The 20,402-nt window shown below is 35.7% G+C and overlaps 1 protein-coding gene and 1 long non-coding RNA gene across 2 annotated transcripts in view; both read right to left on the bottom strand.

The window, feature by feature from the left end:
- The window catches only part of LOC141457327 (uncharacterized), a 315,830-nt gene that overhangs the window by 261,110 nt on the left and 34,318 nt on the right, over nt 1-20,402 (bottom strand). The window lies entirely within an intron of this gene.
- On the bottom strand, nt 1,734-19,279 carry LOC141456665 (uncharacterized). The gene is made up of 2 exons (XR_012459919.1): nt 13,596-19,279; nt 1,734-1,887 (listed from the first exon to the last, which is right to left on the bottom strand). It is a non-coding gene; the product is annotated as an uncharacterized lncRNA (long non-coding RNA).

Here is a 20,402-nt window from a genome sequence, read left to right as displayed (position 1 = left end):
TTCCTGAACGGTTTTCGATATTAATTTTCCACCAGAAATACTCGTACACCAGTTTAGGGAGGTGCTCTGACTGCAAAAAATGTAATTTGAAGATTAACTAAGAACAAAAATAATAATAATTGAAGATTTTTAAAAAATGTAGTGTAATGTAATGGTCCTTATGAAATCCCAATCGGGTTTTTGACCTTAACTCCGCCAAAAATGAAGGTGCAGCATCGGGGGTGAAAAATTTGAAAACTAAACAAAAAAAAACCATATAGTTTACTTCGGGAGTTTTTTTCGAAATTCCCCTTTCCTAAAAAGTTATTAGCGATTGGTGCGTTTTAAATGGATCACTGTAATGGTTTTTGAGGAGATGTTGGTGGTAGATGTTGATGGATAAATAACACTTTTAGTATCGCTATAAGACTTTATATATTTATATGACTGACTGCCAAGGACTGTATACTTTACACTACTAGAACAGAACAGACTGACTGACGTGGCTAAACGATGTGTACAACTCAAGTGTAAGACTTTGAACACGATTCCTCTTTTGACTTTTCCCTCGTTTTTATATACATTCCCGAGCCTCCCCTCTCTGTGTGCCAAGGGGGCTGTCTCTCTCTCTCTGGCTAGAGTGTATGAGTGGTGGGGGTTCACTACCCCTACGCTAGAGTGGATGAGTTGTGGGGGTTCACTACCCCTACAATCACCCTGTATATTTATAAATTTAAAGTTTTAATTTACTGGATATCACTAATATCATATGTCGTCATACCATTGGCACCTATGATAGCCTGCAGTCTTCTTGGCATCGACGATACAAGATTTTGAGTAACACTTGTCCAATTTTACGCCATTCTCTTAACAAAACTTCTTTCAAATAATTTTTGGAAGAAATTTTTATTCTTTCTTACTTGCAGGTCCCAACAGGTACCATAAGTGCTCTAACGGATTTATATCCGGAGACTGTGGTAGCGTTTTCAATTGCCTGGGAACGTTGTACAGCAACCATTCTTTTGTTTTGTATGCTATATGCTTGGGGGTCATTGTCTTGTTGGAAGATGAAAGTATCAATAATCCCCAGGTTTTCGGCGCTACTTTTTAAATTATGCTGCAAAATATCGGACATATGCTTCGGCATTCAATGAAGGTTAAGTTTCCTATACCGTTCCATGACATACACCCCCCAAACTAAGACACTGCCACCTCCATGTTTTACAGACGGCCTTACACGTCTAGCTTGAAACGCCCTCAATAAGGTATTTTTCTAACCCTTTAGTAAAATAAAAATATTTAACATATAGATTTTGGATTTTTCCAAAATGAAAACCCTGAAAAGTTCAGTGTGCCATTACTTTTTTGACCCACAGTATCAGAAAAAGCTATTTAGCTTCAATTAATTCCAGCTGCATTGTTCCCAAATAATATTCACGTTTTTATTATAAAAGAAACTCGTAACAAACTATAGAAAAATATAGAATGAAAAATACATTACAACACGCGATCAAATAATAAAGTGTAAGTAACATTGCAAACTTAAAATTGCACACTTAGAAGCACACAATTACATTATTGAATTGAATTTAAAATAATAAAAACATTTATAAAATACAATATATAAATGTTTTTTACCGCATGTTTCATTTAAAAAAAAAGAAAAGAAAAAGGCCACCATTAGTCTATGAATAACCTTCTTTTTATTGAGTTCTTATACTAGGCTACTGCCAAGCGATTGAATTTTGAAGTAATTAAAAGTATAGTTATTTATTTTTTCAAATTATATTCGTATAAATCAATCTTTTTACAATTTTCTTTTTGCTCTTATTCTTTGAGGTCCTTTTTTCTTCATTATTAATTTTATTAAATACGTCTTGATTTCATTGCAACATTTCTAGCAAAGATCTTTAAAAAAAATAAAATTTTAATGCATATAAATTTTGAACAGCAATTACAGTCGAACCTCGCTTAACGAGCATAATTCGTTCCAGAACCTTACTCGTTACGCGAAATACTCGTTAAGCGAAACAATTTTTTTCATATAAATTAAAATAAAAGGGGATAATTGCTAGATCAGCCACACTTACACCATTTTCTCGTTTCTCAATGATTTTACGTTTCAATTCTAACGTTATTTTAATTCTTTTCGAAGCCATTTTGTTAGAGGGATAACAAAATAAACAATAATATTTAAATACAAATGTCACTATATGGACTTCCCCTATACACCACTCATTCGGTGAAGTTCGGTTTCGACTGTATCAATGCATTAGATACGTGGAGAATATGAAACGCATATGCGTAAACAGGAATGACTAATCGAAGAATGCGCAGTTTTCGATGAGTCAGCGAAAACTGCGCAGTCAGCGAAATGTCATTAGAAAACTATCGTTATGCGAAACATCGCTAGCTATAAGAATCAATTTGTTTTACTCGTTATGCGAATTACTCGTTAAGAGAGGTGCTCGTTATGCGAGGTTCCACTGTATTTGGAAATAAATGCAAAATATATTAAAGTCTTTTAAAAAATTATAAAGCAAAAAATAATGAGGGATGGGATGTATAAAAATTACACAGATCTAAAACATTATTTTTAGAAAATATATAACTCTTCCAAATACTAATTTATAAAGTATACAGGGTGATCCATTTAAAACGCACCAATCGCTAATAACTTTTTAGGAAAGCGGAATTTCGAAAAAAAAAACCCACGAAGTAAACTATGTTATTTTTGGTCTAGTTTTCAAATTTTCCACCCCCAATGCTGTATCTTTATTTTTGGCGGAGTTACGGCCAAAAACCCAATTGGGGTTTCATAAGGACCACTGGTTTTGGCAATATTTATGAAAACTACATAAAAAATTGTGATAAATGACGTTAACCCCGTTTTGATATCACTAATATTAGTAGAGATATTTAAGATCAAATTTACTATTTTATCAACTCGTGAACGGCTTTCAATATTAATTTTCTACCAGAAATAAACGTTTTGGGAGGTCCTCTAATTACAAAAATATTATTTGAGACTCAAAGAACAAAAATAATAATAATTGAAGATTTTAAAGAGTGTAGTGTAATGTAATGGTTACGGGTGTGTCAGGATAAATTTATTTTATCATCAAATAAAAGCAACCAACACATCATTTTAATGTACCCAGTATGGAAGACTTCTTGACCTATGATTACGGTAAGAATATCTTGCCATGGATGGGCGGGTGTTGGTCTAGTGGTCAAGAGCGTGGCTTTGTAAGTGCAGTATGACCGCGTATGCAGTCATTCTTATTACTTAAAAAATATTAATACTTTTTTTAATAAAGTGTAATCATACGCGGGATTCCAATTGGTGATCTCCCACTTACAAAGCCACGCTCTTGACCACTAGTCCAACTCCCGCTCATCCCTGGCAAGATATTCTTACCGCAATCATAGGACAAGAAGTCTTGCATACGGGATACATTATCATGATGTTATGGCTGCTTTCATTTGATGATAAAACAAATTTATTCTGACTCACCCATAACCATTACATTACACTACACTCTTTAAAATCTTCAATTCTTATTATTTTTGTCCTTTGAGTCTCAAATAATATTTTTTGCAGTCAGAGGACCTCCCAAAACGTGTATTTCTGGTGGAAAATTAATATCGAAAACCGTTCACGAATAGATAAAATTGTAACTTTGATCTTAAATATCTCAACCAATATTAGGGATATTGCAACGGGATTAACGTCATTTTTCACAATTTTGTAAGTAGTTTTCATAAATATTGTCAACACCTTGGTCCTTACGAAACCTCAATTGGGTTTTTGGCCGTAACTCTGTTAAAAAGAAAGATACAGCATTGGGGGCAAAAAATTTGAAAACTAGACCGAAAAGAACATATAGTTTACTTCGGGAGTTTTTTCAAAATTCCGCTTTCCTAAAAAGTTATTAGCGATTGATGCGTTTTATATGGATCACCCTGTATATTAAAATTAAATTCAGTTAAAATGAAAATCATCCAAAAAATTAAAACTCAGTTAAAATAGGAGAGCGAATATCTTTATATTCGATTCAGATCTTCAACATCTTCAATTGAGAGCATTCAAATATTAATTCTAAATTAAAAACACTTTGATGGAATTATTAGCGTTCTCTAGAAGTATTGTGCAAAAAAATAATTAATTTTTTCATGTCTAGTATGTAGATTCCATGCAAACAATTGTGTTTGTGCCACATGGTTTGAGGTTTGAGTGTTAGCGGTAAGTTGAGAATGATTAGTTTGTTTTTTGCAATTTTTAAACTTTATAGACATCACTTTTTTTTCACAGTGTAAGATTTCTTTCGACTAGCTCTGATGTGGTATGCTTTTATTGCGGTGATAGTAAAAGACAAATGGCAGCTCACTTGAAATAGTTAGCACAGAACACAAGCCCTAGGATCGTATAATCGCCCTGCAGAACACATACAAAGTCAAAACCCTCCAACACTAAAAGCACACAAAACATAAAGGGAGCACACACAAAAATAATCACAAACAACGTAATGTTTCCAGATTTCCCAGTAGTGATGCAGCAATATTTTTACAATCAACCACAAACCTTTTTTTTTATTTTTAGGTGAATGGACATAGAGGTGGTGAGAAGGCGGAAGTTATGTTGGTAACACCATCCCTACAATTCGCTATTGGTTCCAACCGAACCCGTATACTGTAACATGAATCCAGTCGATCTGGAAGTGTGTTTGTGTAAAAATGTGCTTTTACAAGACCACAGTTACCCACATATTGCCTTAGAATAGTTGCAAGGGGAATGCTATTTGGTAGTACACTTTCAGAATAACAATATTAATCAATATATCTGGCCATTTCGCTGTTCTTTTGACAAACAGAAACACTATCGCACATATGTACATCATACCCCTCTTTTGTCGCAAATTTATTTCCAATCCCTCAGTTATTATTATTATTATTATTATTTTTGTGTCAAACCAATAAATAAATAATCTTGATAATGGGTAAATTATAAGATAAAAATAAATGGCAGGAAGCCGTTATTCATTCGTATTGTAGGCTCATCTTCCATTTTATTATCAACTAATTCAGGACCTTAATACAGTCAAATCTGCAGTGAGCTCTTTCTAGACTATATTGCAATGCTCAAAGCTACAACTTAAAAGACTACTCTTACTTTAAAGAGTTACATTGGCCCAACCCCAGGAAAAGAATATTTTATTTTGCATCCAAAATACATGTTAGTTTATCGGGTTAGTTTTGTTTTAGTAGCAATAATGAATATTTTTTTTAAATATTGTGCCTTGGGCTTTACCTTGGCAGAAGACTTCCATGTAATTCTCATACTCGACTTAAGAGAACAGAAATCAACAGACGCTTCCGATAACTGAAAAGACTACTCGACAACAGATCAAAACTCACTCTGGACAACAAAATACTTATACGAGGGTCGTTTGAAAAGTCCGTGCAAAAATAAAAACTACTTAATTTTTTGGGGTAAACCTTTTTTATTTTTCAACATAGTCTCCTTTTAGGCTTATACACTTCGTCCAACGCTGCTCTAGTTTGTTGATCCCTTCCGAATAATAGGATTTGTCCAAGTCTGAAAAATAGCCATTCGTTTCTGCAATCACCTCCTCGTTTGAATAAAATCTTTTTCCCGCCAGCCATTTCTTCATATTGGGGAACAAATAGTAGTCCGAGGGAGCCAAGTCTGGAGAATAGGGGGGATGTGAAACGAGTTGGAACCCTATTTCCATTAATTTTGCGACCACAACTGCTGAGGTGTGAGCTGGTGCGTTATCGTGATGGAAAAGGACTTTTTTGTGGGCCAATCGTGGGCGTTTTTCTTGCAGCTCCGTTTTCAAACGGTCCAATAACGATGAATAATATGCACCTGTAATAGTTTTACCCTTTTCCAGATAGTCGATGAGGATTATTCCTTGCGAATCCCAAAAGACAGTCGCCATAATCTTTCCGGCTGAAGGAACGGTCTTCGCCTTTTTTGGCGCAGATTCCCCCTTGGTAACCCATTGTTTAGATTGTTCTTTGGTCTCAGGAGTGTAGTGATGTATCCATGTTTCATCCACAGTAACGAAACGACGCTTAAAGTCCTGTGGATTCTTCTGGAACAGCTGCAAACCGTCCTTGCAACACTTCACACGATTTCGTTTTTGGTCAAGCGTGAGCAATCGCGGCACCCATCTTGCGGATAGCTTTGTCATGTCCAAATGTTGATGCAAAATATTATGTACCCGTTCATTCGAGATGCCCACAGCACTAGCAATCTCACGCACCTTCACTCTTCTGTCATCCATCACCATATCATGGATTTTATCAATGATTGCTGGAGTAGTAACCTCAACAGGGCGTCCAGAAAGTTCAGCGTCACTTGTGCCCATATGGCCACTCCGAAAATTTTGAAATCACTTATAAACTGTTCTAATCGAAGGTGCAGAGTCACCATAATGTTTATCATGCTTCTCTTTAGTCTCCTGAGGCGTTTTGCCTTTCATAAAGTAGTGTTTAATCAACACACGAAATTCTTTTTCGTCCATTTTTTGAAAATCACTCGACTTCCTCGATTCAAACGAATGCCATACACAAAGAAATAGACCGATCTGGCTGAAACTTGGTGTGTGTTCTTCCAAAAGATGCTACTAACTAAACAAAACATAACCTCGATACGCGCCAGTAGAGCTATCTCTCTGACTTTGCACGGACTTTTCAAACGACCCTCGTTTATGTAAGTATATTAAAGCCGGTCTGGGTTTATGACATCGAACTGTGGGGTTCAACCAAACGCTCAACTCTGCAAAGGATCCAGTCCTTGCAGTCTATAATTCTTCGCTCTATAGTAAACGCTCCTTTCTACACCACCAATCAAACCATTCCCAGACTCGAACATTCCTTTCGTCACACAAGTAGCTGAAAACACGATACAGAAAATTCCATCTTAACATTTAAACACATCACAATCCACTTGTACAACATCTATCTTCAAGAATACTTCCAGACGTCTTAAAAGATAGTGACCTCGCGATCTCCTCTCTGATGAAGAGAGTCAGTAGAATTTAGAATGTTATTGGAGTGTTACCGCTGGGTAACTTCTCCACTCTGATATGTGTGATATGTTGTTTATTGTTACCCTTGTTGCTTATAACGCAAAATGCGTTGATTATAACTAAATAAATGATAAATAGAGCTCTAAACTTTCCATTGCATGTAAGTTTAAGAAAAATAAAAAATACAGAGAATTAGTGAAACAGTACCACTACCTGCCTGTGGTAATGAACTTTTAGAAAACAGCCAAGTTCTGTAGTAGGCTACATGATTAACCACAAAAAGTCAGAGATGTGGCATAAAAACAAGATCAGTTAAGTTATAAATGGACTGATATTAAGAAAACAAATCATTGCTCCCAAGTTGATGGACTTCAGTGTTCAAGAGATGTCCAATTCGTAGGTCTAATTCAAATTCGTTAAATAAGAAAATAAATGTTTTGGACTGATATATTTCTTGTTTTTATTTACGTTCAAGTGTAGTTATTAGCTTTATGGATAAAAAAATATTTCAACTATTACTGGAGTCATTTTATTAAAGTGAGGCTTCATTTGCTAGCTTAAGAAACCCATGTACTTTGAATGGAAATTTATGAACCCAAGGTTAAAAAACCACGTCACCGCAGCTAAAAGAGCCTTATTGTTCTCTCCTCTTTACGATCTAGTAGACTAAACCTCCCGTACTAAGAGGACTGAGGACTTTCCCTACTAGTTCTTTTTGCGCTTCTGTCTCCTTTGGTCTCAAAGAGCCAAAGGTTTCATAGCAATCACTTGATTGCAACGCAAACGAACAACAAGTGAGAGGCCGTTTCCTTCTCTTCCTGTCACAAGCTGCACAACAGTTTCGAGCTAATAAGCCCCACCTTGCACAAATGCTGAACGTACCATGCCCCGTGAATAGGCTAGTGTAATCAGTGTAATCTGCATTCTGTCCAAGCACAGAGTCACTTTGGCTCTTTGTTTACACAGCTGAGGCATTATAGTCTTGCATAGAGCACATCACCCAGTTCTTTTCATGTTCTCTTCAGATCCAATTTCTGAGAGCTGCACAAACTGCACCCTTGGTGGTTCCAAGGAAATGAACCCTATACAGAATTTTCTTTTGCTCAAAATTTATAAAAAAAAGTCAGAAAAATTTTAAAAAGTACGAACCATATACACAAATTTTTTAAATTGTAAAGTTTTAAATAATAAAATAGAGTTATTTTATTAAAATGAAGAAGAATGTAGAATTGAGCTACGTTATTAATGCTTGTTCTGGGGTTCTAGAAAATTCAAATTACGGTCGGAAAAATCTAACTTTTGGCAACAGTTTGTTTTTCTCTCTCTAAAATAAAGGACAATGTCAGAGATAATTGGCATCCGGAGCTTTTTCATTGTACTTCCCAGAATAGAACTAACTCTTTCGTTACAGATAGCCCCGGACAGTGTACGGAAGTTACTCTATGGAAAAGCAAATCTAAGGAGATCCGCCATTTTCTTTACCACAGTCTCATAGTGAGTGGCATATCCCACAGAGGGTGAGGGCACACTGCATGACCACTTCTTATCAGTGCAGCAACTTTCAACTTGAAAATGTGCAGAAAACTAAAAGATGCAAAGATTGTTGTAGCACAAGATGAAAGCAATCGTTCTCAGGTTCACCTTGGATCATCCTGAAAATTTCGAACTGACCAAACATTTTTTGGTTCTAGTGTCCTCAAAAAGAACTACCCTATTTTTCAATACGAGTCTCAACTAAATCAAGCTACTTTACCCTGACTAGAATGCTGTAGTCTACGAGGTGTGGCTATTAAAAAACGAGACTGATGCTGCTACACAAGAACTATCCATGCACCAAATCTTATCGACTGACAGCTGTGCAGCGTAAAGCCTACTCTTTCGATTGCAGCGTCTCACGTGTTTGTAGAGAAATCAGTCTGACCGAAACCGTCGTTTGTGTAAGAGGTGTTAGTTTCGTTTTGCCGAAAACATGTGCAACGAATTGTAGTGAAATTTCACCTGAAACTTGGTAAAACCGCTGCTGAAACTTATCTCGTGTTAAAAGAAGTTTATGGCGATGAATTTTAATCACGTGCGCGAGTTTTTGAGTGGTTCAAGTGTTTCCAAGATGGCCGAGAAGACGTGGGAGATGATGACCGCCTAGGTCGCCCTTCCACGTCCAAAACGGATGAAAATATCGATTATTATTAATCAACATTTCTACCGTGAGGTGCTTGCTCAACTCCGTGATAGAGTAAGGAAAAAACTACCCAATTTGTGGAAGAACAAGTCATGGGTTCTCCATTAAGACAACGCGCCGGTTCACACTGCATTGTCTGTCAAGACATTTCTAGCCAAGTACAACATCCCAGTTTTAGGCCATACGCCTTATTCGCCTGACCTGGCCCCATGTGACATTTATCTGTTCCCCAAAGTCAAATCTGCATTAAAAGGAACACGATTTCAGTCCGTTAAAGCTGTGAAAGAAAAAGTGGCACGCGTCATGCAGGAGCTCACAGAAAAAGACTTCCAGCACTGATTCGAACAATGGTAAATTCGCATGGAGCGTTGTAGGGATAGTGGAGTGGTGTATATTGAAGGTGATAATAACTAAATATGTATAAATTTGAAATAAAATGTTTTATAGCAATAGTCTCGTTATTTAATAGCCACACCTCGTATTGCCTTGCACAGCGTTGTGAATGAGTAAAATAGGAAGAGAAAATATGGAATATTTAATCCAGAAATGTGAAAATGGATTTGCAAATAAAATAAATTTTAACAACTTGCTGCGTTGAATACACTTTATTAGATTTTCTTTAGAGAAGCATTCATTATTTAGGCTTAATGTCAATTTTATAGTACCAAAAGTAGAGCTCTGGGAAATATAGTTGTACTTTTAAAAATCCAATATACCATGTCTTTTTTTTTCCAGACACAGTATTAAAAGTGGTATTGGGCTGTTCTGTGGAAAGTGGGTTTTTAGTTTAAGTGAATTTCCCAAGCGGGCTGTGTTTTCTACCTTACTCAGCTCGTCCTAGAGAGGGTGGCTCAGCTACTAGGGTATATGAATGGTTTAGATGTTGGTTGAAGCGAGGTGTTACCATTGGCGGGTGGATAATACTGTCAGCGTTGAGGCGAGGACTTTTCAGCAGTGTGCTAATACTGGACAGTAGCGGTGGCTGTTAGCAGACTGTGATGTTGAAAGTCAGCTTTTCACTTTTGCAATAATGGCTGGTGGACGCTTCTGTAAGAGTTTTTTTTTTTGTACATAAAACGCTCCTCGCCAAAGGGAATACTGGTTGCTCCGAGATTATTTAGTTTCAGCCACTCTTATTCATTAAAACGGCACCCACTTCACATAGATGGTGTGGTTGAGAGTAGGTAGTTGTTCCTTTATAAATCAATTCAAGTACATTGTGGTCGTTAGTTAAACTGAAAGAGATAAATGTCTTCAGAGCCCAATAGATCATTGTACATACACATCATATGCTGTAAATGAATTACATATGTATGATGAGTCATTCAATTGAAGTGGTAGATACAAAAATTGTTTAGACAAAAATAATTTTACGATAAAAATTTACTAAAAAAGAATCTTCCCTCAACATACTACCTCATTCTGCGCTCCTATCTTTCAGATAGGTTCTTTCAAGTTAGCACTGGCTCAGCAATCACAGTGGGGGCAGAAGTGCCGCAGGGGAGTATACTTGGCCCTGTTCTCTACACAGTATACGCATCAGACAACCTCTACACTACTCTGTACATATGCAGACGATACAGCCATACTAGCCACAAGTACACATCCTACATCAGCTTCGTACAAGTTACAGACACACTAACACAAAATAGAATCCTGGGCAAAGAAGTGGCGGATTAAAATGGAACCCACAGAAATGCCAGCATGCCACGTTTACTCTCCGGCGGGGCTCCTGTCCACCTGTCCTCTTCAAAAGCAATCCTCTTCCTTGTACAGATCTGGTGTGCTACCTTGGGCTCTACATAGACAAAAGACTCACGTGGAACCCACACACTAGACTTAAAAGACAAGCAGACACTTAGACGACGCTCCAAATTACCCATTGAACTCAGACGATTACTGTAAAATACTATCCTCAAACCTATGTGGACTTACGGACTGGAACTGTGGGGTTCAGCCAAACCTACAAACATACGGACAGTACAAACATTTCAATCAAAACTCCTCTGACAGATAGCTGACGCACCTTTCTACGTGATTAACCTCACCCTTCACACCGACCTCAACATTCCCTTCATAGAACAACACGCCAAGATACAATATCAAAAATTCCATACTGCTCTCTCTACTTGCTCGAGTCCTCTTGTACAGTCTCTCGCCTCCTCTGACATCCCTAATACTCCTCGCCGACTGAATCGCCAGTGGCCCCGCGACTTCCTTACAGTCTGAAGACCTAAATCTCTCCTCTCTCCTACTCATATTCTCCTCCTCACATTCTCCTCTCTCCTATAGAGAGTGCTACCGCTGAGTAGCTTCTCTCCTCCTGCTCTTCCCGCACCAGTTCATCTCATTCACCTCCTATTTACTTATTGCATATATTTATACAGATTGTAAATTAAAAATAAATTAAAAAAAAAGAAATATTAAATTATGTTTCAATTGAAAAAAAGACATCTAGCTGAAGTCAAAGAAATGAAACTCAAATGTCATCGGAGTTCTCTCCTGCAATATTTTTTGAAGTATCTAAGCGATGTCAGTAAGGAATGAAGTCAATTACAGAGCATCCAAATGAGCGAAAAAGAATTTCCTCTACGATATTTTACCACTGAACGGCAAGATTTTCTCTCAGTAATGCTTTGGAGTATAATGGCTAAAGATATCAGATGCTCATTATCCGAAGTTATCATTCTATCTCTTTTTCTTGGCATTTAAGACCCTCCCATTAACAGATAAGACGTTCATTGACTGACCTATACAGATTATATTTTGTTAATGAGTATCCAATTAATAATAAAAACCCTTGGTATTAAATGTACTATAGTCTTAAAAGGCAGTTTGAAGTATCATCGTATAAAAGAACGTCTGTACTACTCTGACCTTGCCTTCTTTTAAAGAAAGCTTAAAAAATCATTCACCATTACTTCAACCTGGAGAAGAAGACGGCCCATCAAGATTTCCAACACTCAGAGATTCATACTTCTTCTCGAGAGGTTTTTAACCTTCTTATTTTTATTAGCTATTACATCTTCCTCTATATCCAACATTTCTACTTCACCGGTACGTGCTATGCTCTCAAATTGGGTTAAAAGTACTTTTCAAGGCTATTCTTAGCCAGACGTTTGTTATCCGTTTCACTACTTTACTTCATATCCATATATCCAAGGCGTAAATGACCATAGGCATTCTAATTACTGAATGATTTAACTAAAATCCGGACATGTAATCCCGGCTGCAATGTGATCAATCTAATCAATGCTGCCCAAAACAAGCAATATCGTTACGAGAATTTAAAACCTTTTTTAATTGTGCGTACTTCCAGCTCCTATGAATCTGTTCATTCCAAATGACCCAACGTGCTCCCAAGGCGATATGCAGTCCTTTATTTTTGGAAAAATGGGCAGATTATTTATAACTTGTCGTCTTAATAACTCCCATCCTTATGAGGCAAGCATGAGTCTGAGCCATAGATGGATACGAAAGCCTGGAGTTTTCGGTTGGTACATTAGAAGATCAGTTTTGAGTTTTGTAAAGCTGTTTAATTTCAGTGTAATTGTAGAGATCAGGCTAGTCTAATGTTTAGACTATAGTTAGTTTAAAAATTACAAAAAATTGGTTATTAATTAAAAATCATTTTATATTAATACTTTCAAATAGAGCTTTCAAAGCTTCAAGTTAAAAAAAACTATTAATCCTCAAAGTTGAAATTGCAGAGATTAATTTAAGCTTTATTTTTAAACTAAATAAACATAACTAAGCTTTAATAATGCTGTCTGATATTACTTTATTGGTAGTAAAGCCTAACAAAGGGCTTTAAAGCCTAATCTATACATAAAAAGGGATATTAATAGCATTAAATTGGAAACCAAAATCCAGAGGGGGCGAGTTACTATAATATGAACGAAAAAGGCCTCATTTGGGCCCCGAGGTAATTTCTTGTAGCCCACGATGTTCTGAAATAAATGAAAATAGAAAAAGGTTTTTATGAAGGAAATAGCGCTTAGGGGAGGATCGAGGCAATATCGTACACACGATTCCCAATTTCTGTTAACTACTGAAGATTTCTGTTAACTACATGTGTCCCAGGGCATTTTCCTGGGGGCCTGTGGGCTTGTACAAACGCGGTGATTTAGTTCCAGAGGCGTTTGGAAGCCATATGTCTGCCACTCTCAGTGGAATTCCAGAATGATTCGGTATTAGAAGACGAAGTAGGAATTCGCAAAGTATATTCTTATTTAGCTGAGAAATATTCAAAAGTGTTTACTGTAAAAAATATTGTGTTATTTTTGGAGTAAGTTCTTGTGCGAGCAACTATTTCCGTCTATGAAATTAAATAAAACAGCATATAGAACAAGATTGACTGATAAACATCTATCTACCTTAATGAAGATTGTCTGTTCTCAGACTCTTGAATCCAGATATTGAAAAACTAGGTAAAATTTCGCAAATATGTTGTGGCCCGCGTGGATCTTGCCTGTTGCACCAAAAGCCCACACTTTAATTGAATTTGACACCCCTGGTTTAGAAACTACTATAAATAAATAAATAAAATATCCGAAAATATTTAGTGTGATGAAAAAATAAAACGGATAATTGTCAAACAGAAAATTCTCTCTTAGTATTTCGCATGAGGGCAACAAGATATCCGACAAAAACCCTCGTTTTCATTATTACTGGGGCATTACCAAAGTATTAGCATTTTTATTTATCATTTAATGAATATTATAAAATTAAAACTTACCAGCTTGTTCTTAATAAACAATAAAATACATATTAGAAGGTTTGTGTAGAAGGCAGTGGCCAAATCAATTTTTTTTGGGATGGTATTCGGGTACCATTGGTGTCTTCATTACAAGATTCTAAAAATGGGCTACAACAGACATTAGTTGGTTAGTGTGTGTACTGAGATTATCAAACAATGAAATATATAAGAAATATTTAAAGCTGATAACTTGGAGGATTGAGAGTGTTTATTGTATGTTTTATTTCTAATTCCTTACAATACCCTACAGTCTCCACTAGATCTTAACTTGGTTGAACGAACGAATAAAGGTATGACTGAACGGTAACAGATTGACATCTAAGTTTTATTGACCAGGGAATGGAATGGTTGGGAGAATGTTGAAAAAGAGTAATATGGCGAATGGGAAATTTAATCTTGAAAAGCATTGGTTAATTGCATATACACATAATTTAACTTTTATTATTTAAAAGTTCCACAGGGCAACATTCTGGGTCCTATTCTTTATTCCATTTACTCTTCAGACATACCAACTGATCGTAACACTAAACTTCTCACATACGCAGATGACACCGCCTTACTGTCTACCAACCAAGATCCTGTACTTGCTCACAGAAATCTGCAGTCACATCTCTCCTCATTACAGCAATGGTTCAAAAAATGGGTTATAAAGCTTAATGAAACTAAGTCATAAAACATCACCTACACTCTTCGTCGCATTACTCTTCCTCCAGTCTTCTATAACCTAACACCTCTACCAGTAGTGAACGTTGCCCGCTACCTTGGGCTTTACTTAGTCCATAGGCTTTCTTGGAACCCCTACACTAGTCTTAAAAAGAACAGAACTAAACAGACGCTATCGACTACTTAAAAGACTCTTAGACGATAGATCAAAACTCTCTCTGGACAACAAAAGACTGATTTATACTTTTATTTTGAAACCCATCTGGGCGTATGGAATAGAGCTGTGGGGTTCAATCAAATGCTCCAACCTCCAAAGGATTCAATCGCTACAATCTAAAATAGTTCGAACACGCTCCATTTTATGTCACCAACCTGGACTATTCACACTGACCTTAACATTCCTTTTATCACCCAAGTTGCTAAAACACGATACAGAAAACTCCACTTCAGCCTGCAATCTCCTATAAATCCTCCAGTGCACTGCCGGCCTCCGGACGGTGTTCTTTCTTAACAGGCAACACTATTCATCACCGGACAGTGTGCTGTAAGAAGCTACTAGGAAGAGAAAATCTAAGAGTTAAGTAAAAGAACATGTTTAGAGCAACCTTCTAGTTTTTGAGACCCTTTTAGACAGCTTTTTGAGTTTTAATAAGTATTTATCTTTATTACAAAAAAAGAAAAGTCTTTCATTGTTTTTAGCCTTCTAAAAGCCTAAACTTATTTTAAACTTTAGTTCAGAATGGCAGGAAGTAAATATTCCTTGAATGCCTAAAGTTTTTTCTCCCTTCATTCCCGACACTATGGTGGTAACATTACATCTACAAGAATTTACTTGGGCCAAAGATTGCTTGTCAAAAAAAAAAGAAGATATTATATAAATGCACCTACACGATACAGATATAGCCGTTCATGCTTACAAAAGTTGCGGTTGAATGTAATATATTTCACAGAATTAATCTGACACATAAGTTCGATTTCAAATGTTTTCTAAATCTAAAAGTTTCAGTTCAAATTTTATGTAATAGCCAATAATAATTCGGTCATAATTAGATGAACTCTTCTCGAATGTTAGGTAATAATTAAATACCTCTGAATCTAAAGCTGGTTGGTGGTGAACTCTATATCATGGTATACTATGGGCGATTAAGATGGGAATGATTAAATTGATTCGGTGAATTGTAGGAATTAAATTTTCAAACACTGTTTAATTTGCTATCTTATGAACATTACTAAAGCCTAGTATTATTTTGCATTTTATGCAGGTACATTTAATTAACAAAATAGAACTATGATGAACTAATTCTTAAAAATACCGTTGTATGTTAGTTTCCAAATAAAGCTTTTAAAATTCTTATTCTAAGCGAGTTATTTTGAAGGAATAAGATTTCAGTAGCATGAGACAATGTTGTACCCTAAGACAAGAAGAACAGTGTGCCATGGTATGAATGGTTTTGAGAGCAAAGACACATTTATCTCCAGAGAATAGGATTGCTGGAAGCATTGCTGAAAATTCTAAAAATATGCTGGCCACCATCTATTGGACTGTTCTAGAATTTGTCAAGAATTAAGTAGCTCTTAGTTAAGGTTCATTCAGAGCGGAAAAGAGATTAAGTTTGCTTGCAAATCAGGGCCGTAATTTCCTATAGGCTAACTAGGCTTCAGACTAGGGCAGTGATGGCGAACCTATGGCACGCGTGTCAAAGGTGACACGCATTGACAGGGAAAAGAAATTATTATATAATTTTAAATAATTTAGCGAGTACTTTGAAGAAAGTACGGTAATAATTGAGAATAAGTATCTGGCAAACTTTCCTCAGATCAATTACCATAAAATGGGTCATTTAATAAATCAGTGTTCTCTCGTTACAGACAACACTGTCCATCACCGGACAGTGAGCTGTAAGAAGCTCCTAGGAAGAGAAAATCTAAGGGTCAGCTGCTGGATTCGAACCTGGGACCTCCGCGTGGGAGTCCAGTATGCTAACCTCAAAGCTAATCCCTTCCCTCTTTAATAAATCTTTTTTTTTTCACTATGATTGCAAATATCAAAAAATTATGAATATTTCTATATTGACACGGCACCAGAATTTAGGTATAGTTTTCCAAAATTTTGACACACCGAGCTCAAAAGCTGGCCTAGGGTCTCAAGACCAAGAGGGGCCTACGTTCAAATTGTTAGGAAAATTATAATTATACCATTCTAAAAACATAACATATTTTATTATATTAACATTTAACATATTGATATATATCACAGTAGTGATGTATTTTACGTATTATCTCTCATGTAATTTACAAACTTGAAAATGGGAGGTGAAAGGGCCTCTTAAGTGGAATAGCCAGTGGCCGGCAACCCACGGCTCATGCTTTTTTATCCAAATTTAGTGGCTCTTCAGCCTGTCCAAAATAAATTGTATATTTCAATTTTATTGAAACAAATGAAAATTTCATTTACTAAAGTAAAGATATTTTTTCAAAAAGAATTTTAAATGTGATAGGTTTGAAATTGAATAGAATTATATTAAAATACAGTATGTAATATATGGGACTGCCGCCATTTTCATTCCAATACAGGTTTAGTTATTATTTATTTGTTTATTTACTTTGCAATATATGGAAATAAATATATAAAACATTTAAATGTTATTGAATATCATAAAATAATAATTTGTGAATATAAATGATCTACAGCGGTTTTTACTCTCATCATCCTTGCGGCTCTTGGTAAGATTTATTAAAATTATTTAAGGAGAAATGGCTCTCTACTTGAAGTAGGTTGCCGGCTCCTGGCCTAGGGCCTCTTTTCATCTAAATCCAGCCCAGTTTGCAATTGTTCCAAGGGTACTGTTAAATGATTATATTGATCTAAAAAATTCTTCGTTCCACATCTAAAATCACTTTTAAATAAAAATCTCAAGCTACTTTATAGAAGAAGTTTAGTAATCGTACAAACTTCGCAAAATATTATCAAAACAAAAATTGTTTTAAGTTGCAAAGCTTTTTAGCAAGTTGCGGATTATGAGAGAAAAATGATTATGAAATAAAATGAAACGGAATCTTACACTTTATACATGTAATTATACAGCTCTATCTAAATCAAAACAAGATAGTTGTATAAAACTGAAAGCCTAACTTAAAAGATTACTCAATTTTACAGAATTCTGTTTTTTCTAAAAAAAATTTGTCCTAATTATTTTATTTATCTTATTATTCATATACGGATTGCAGCGTTACTGAGAAAGGCAGCTACACCTAGCGGGAAAAATAGCAATCGTGAAACCAAAGTAAACTCGTGCAAAGAAATGGCAATTTCTATTTTCAAACAAAATTTGGATTTATTTAAAAAATGGAATTCAGCTCAATTAGAGCTTTGTACACACTGATAAGTATTGACCATTATATATACATATATAATGCTGGAACAGTATTCAAATAAAAACATCAAAGTAATGAATAGAGTTTATTGTATGTAGACAGACATTAAAAAAGGTAAGTTATATTTTCGATATTGATATTACAAAAACGCTCTAGGCTAAATATGTTTGTTGATTTAGATATAAGTTCAATTGCACAATTACTTCATTTGTTCTAGGTATTTATTAAATGTTTTGTTTATTAATAGGTATCTTATTTTGTGCAGTTTATTGTTTTGTTTTGGAATAAAATTTCAAGTAAAAAAGCTTTCCCAAAAAAAAGTTGTATTAAACCCATCTTAAGATCCTCGCTTTTAAAAAAACTATTGATTTTCTAGATTTGTTGGGTTTTATCACAGCGATAACCATTATATTTCTCAAATAATAATAATAAAAAAAATACATAAGTGAAGTAAAAGTATTTCTTGCTTTAAATATTTAATTAAGTAATATTATTGCTTTAAACGACATCCAACGTCGAATTGGATACAATTCAATCATGAAGCCTGTTGCTAATTACCAATCGCATTAATTATGAATGCTGGTATTCATTTATACAAGACAGTGACTTATAATATTGAATAAACATTGAAGGATCTGGCTGCAAATCAAACAATTAACTCTAAAAACTACCTAAGTAAGTTAAAAAGTATCAATCTATCAGCATACTGAATTCGTATTGATTAAAACATTTATTGACCAATATCATAAGAAGTTTGAATTTGCGTGACTTTAGTGAAACTGTACCGTGTTTCAACTAGTGAACTAAGTAGTAATAACTAACTTAACACTACTTTATATTTGCTTACAAAATTAGATCTTTTTTTTTTACTTGAAACAACCAAAATACTTCAAGGACTCTAGTATGATAATAGTTTCCAAACTTTCTCATTGTCATCTCCCTTCTGTATAAAAATTGGCACGTTTATCGGGATTTTTGTTAACTGTTTATTTGTATTAATACTCTTCTTATATTATCACAATAAATTTAGTGAATCATATAACAATTTTAAAATTTTGTGAAGATCCTAATAAAAAAAAATGATAGTCTATCCATTGCAATAGTGTAGCAGTTAATTTAGCCGTGCAAATTTCTCAGCATATACGAGGGTCGTTTGAAAAGTCCGTGCAAAAATAAAAACTACTTATTTTTTGGGGGTAAACCCTTTTTATTTTTCAACATAGTCTCCTTTTAGGCTTATACACTTCGTCCAACGCTGCTCTAGTTTGTTGATCCCTTCCGAATAATAGGATTTGTCCAAGTCTGAAAAATAGCCATTCGTTTCTGCAATCACCTCCTCGTTTGAATAAAATCTTTTTCCCGCCAGCCATTTCTTCATATTGGGAAACAAATAGTAGTCCGAGGGAGCTAAGTCTGGAGAATAGGGGGGATGTGAAACGAGTTGGAACCCTATTTCCATTAATTTTGCGACCACAACTGCTGAGGTGTGAGCTGGTGCGTTGTCGTGATGGAAAAGGACTTTTTTGTGGGCCAATCGTGGGCGTTTTTCTTGCAGCTCCGTTTTCAAACGGTCCAATAACGATGAATAATATGCACCTGTAATAGTTTTACCCTTTTCCAGATAGTCGATGAGGATTATTCCTTGCGAATCCCAAAAGACAGTCGCCATAATCTTTCCGGCCGAAGGAACGGTCTTCGCCTTTTTTGGCGCAGATTCCCCCTTGGTAACCCATTGTTTAGATTGTTCTTTGGTCTCAGGAGTGTAGTGATGTATCCATGTTTCATCTACAGTGACGAAACGACGCTTAAAGTCCTGCGGATTCTTCTGGAACAGCTGCAAACCGTCCTTGCAACACTTCACACGATTTCGTTTTTGGTCAAGCGTGAGCAATCGCGGCACCCATCTTGCGGATAGCTTTGTCATCTCCAAATGTTGATGCAAAATATTATGTACCCGTTCATTCGAGATGCCCACAGCACTAGCAATCTCACGCACCTTCACTCTTCTGTCATCCATCACCATATCATGGATTTTATCAATGATTTCTGAAGTAGTAACCTCAACAGGGCGTCCAGAACGTTCAGCGTCACTTGTGCCCATATGGCCACTCCGAAAATTTTGAAACCACTTATAAACTATTCTAATTGAAGGTGCAGGGTCACCATAAAGTTTATCAAGCTTCTCCTGAGGCGTTTTGCCTTTCATAAAGTAGTGTTTAATCAACACACGAAATTCTTTTTCGTCCATTTTTTGAAAATCACTCGACTTCCTCGATTCAAACGAATGCCAAACATAAAGAAATAGACCGATCTGGCTGAAACTTGGTGTGTGTTCTTCCAAGAGATGCTACTAACTAAACATAACCTCGATACGCGCCAGTGGTGC

Source organism: Rhodnius prolixus, unplaced genomic scaffold (assembly GCF_049639745.1).
Source record: "Rhodnius prolixus isolate KJV_2025 unplaced genomic scaffold, Rpr scaffold_10, whole genome shotgun sequence".
In the NCBI taxonomy this organism is placed as follows: Eukaryota; Metazoa; Arthropoda; class Insecta; order Hemiptera; family Reduviidae; genus Rhodnius; species Rhodnius prolixus.
The sequence above is the reverse complement of the archived record's forward strand: the minus strand, read 5'-3'. Positions and strand labels throughout refer to the sequence as shown.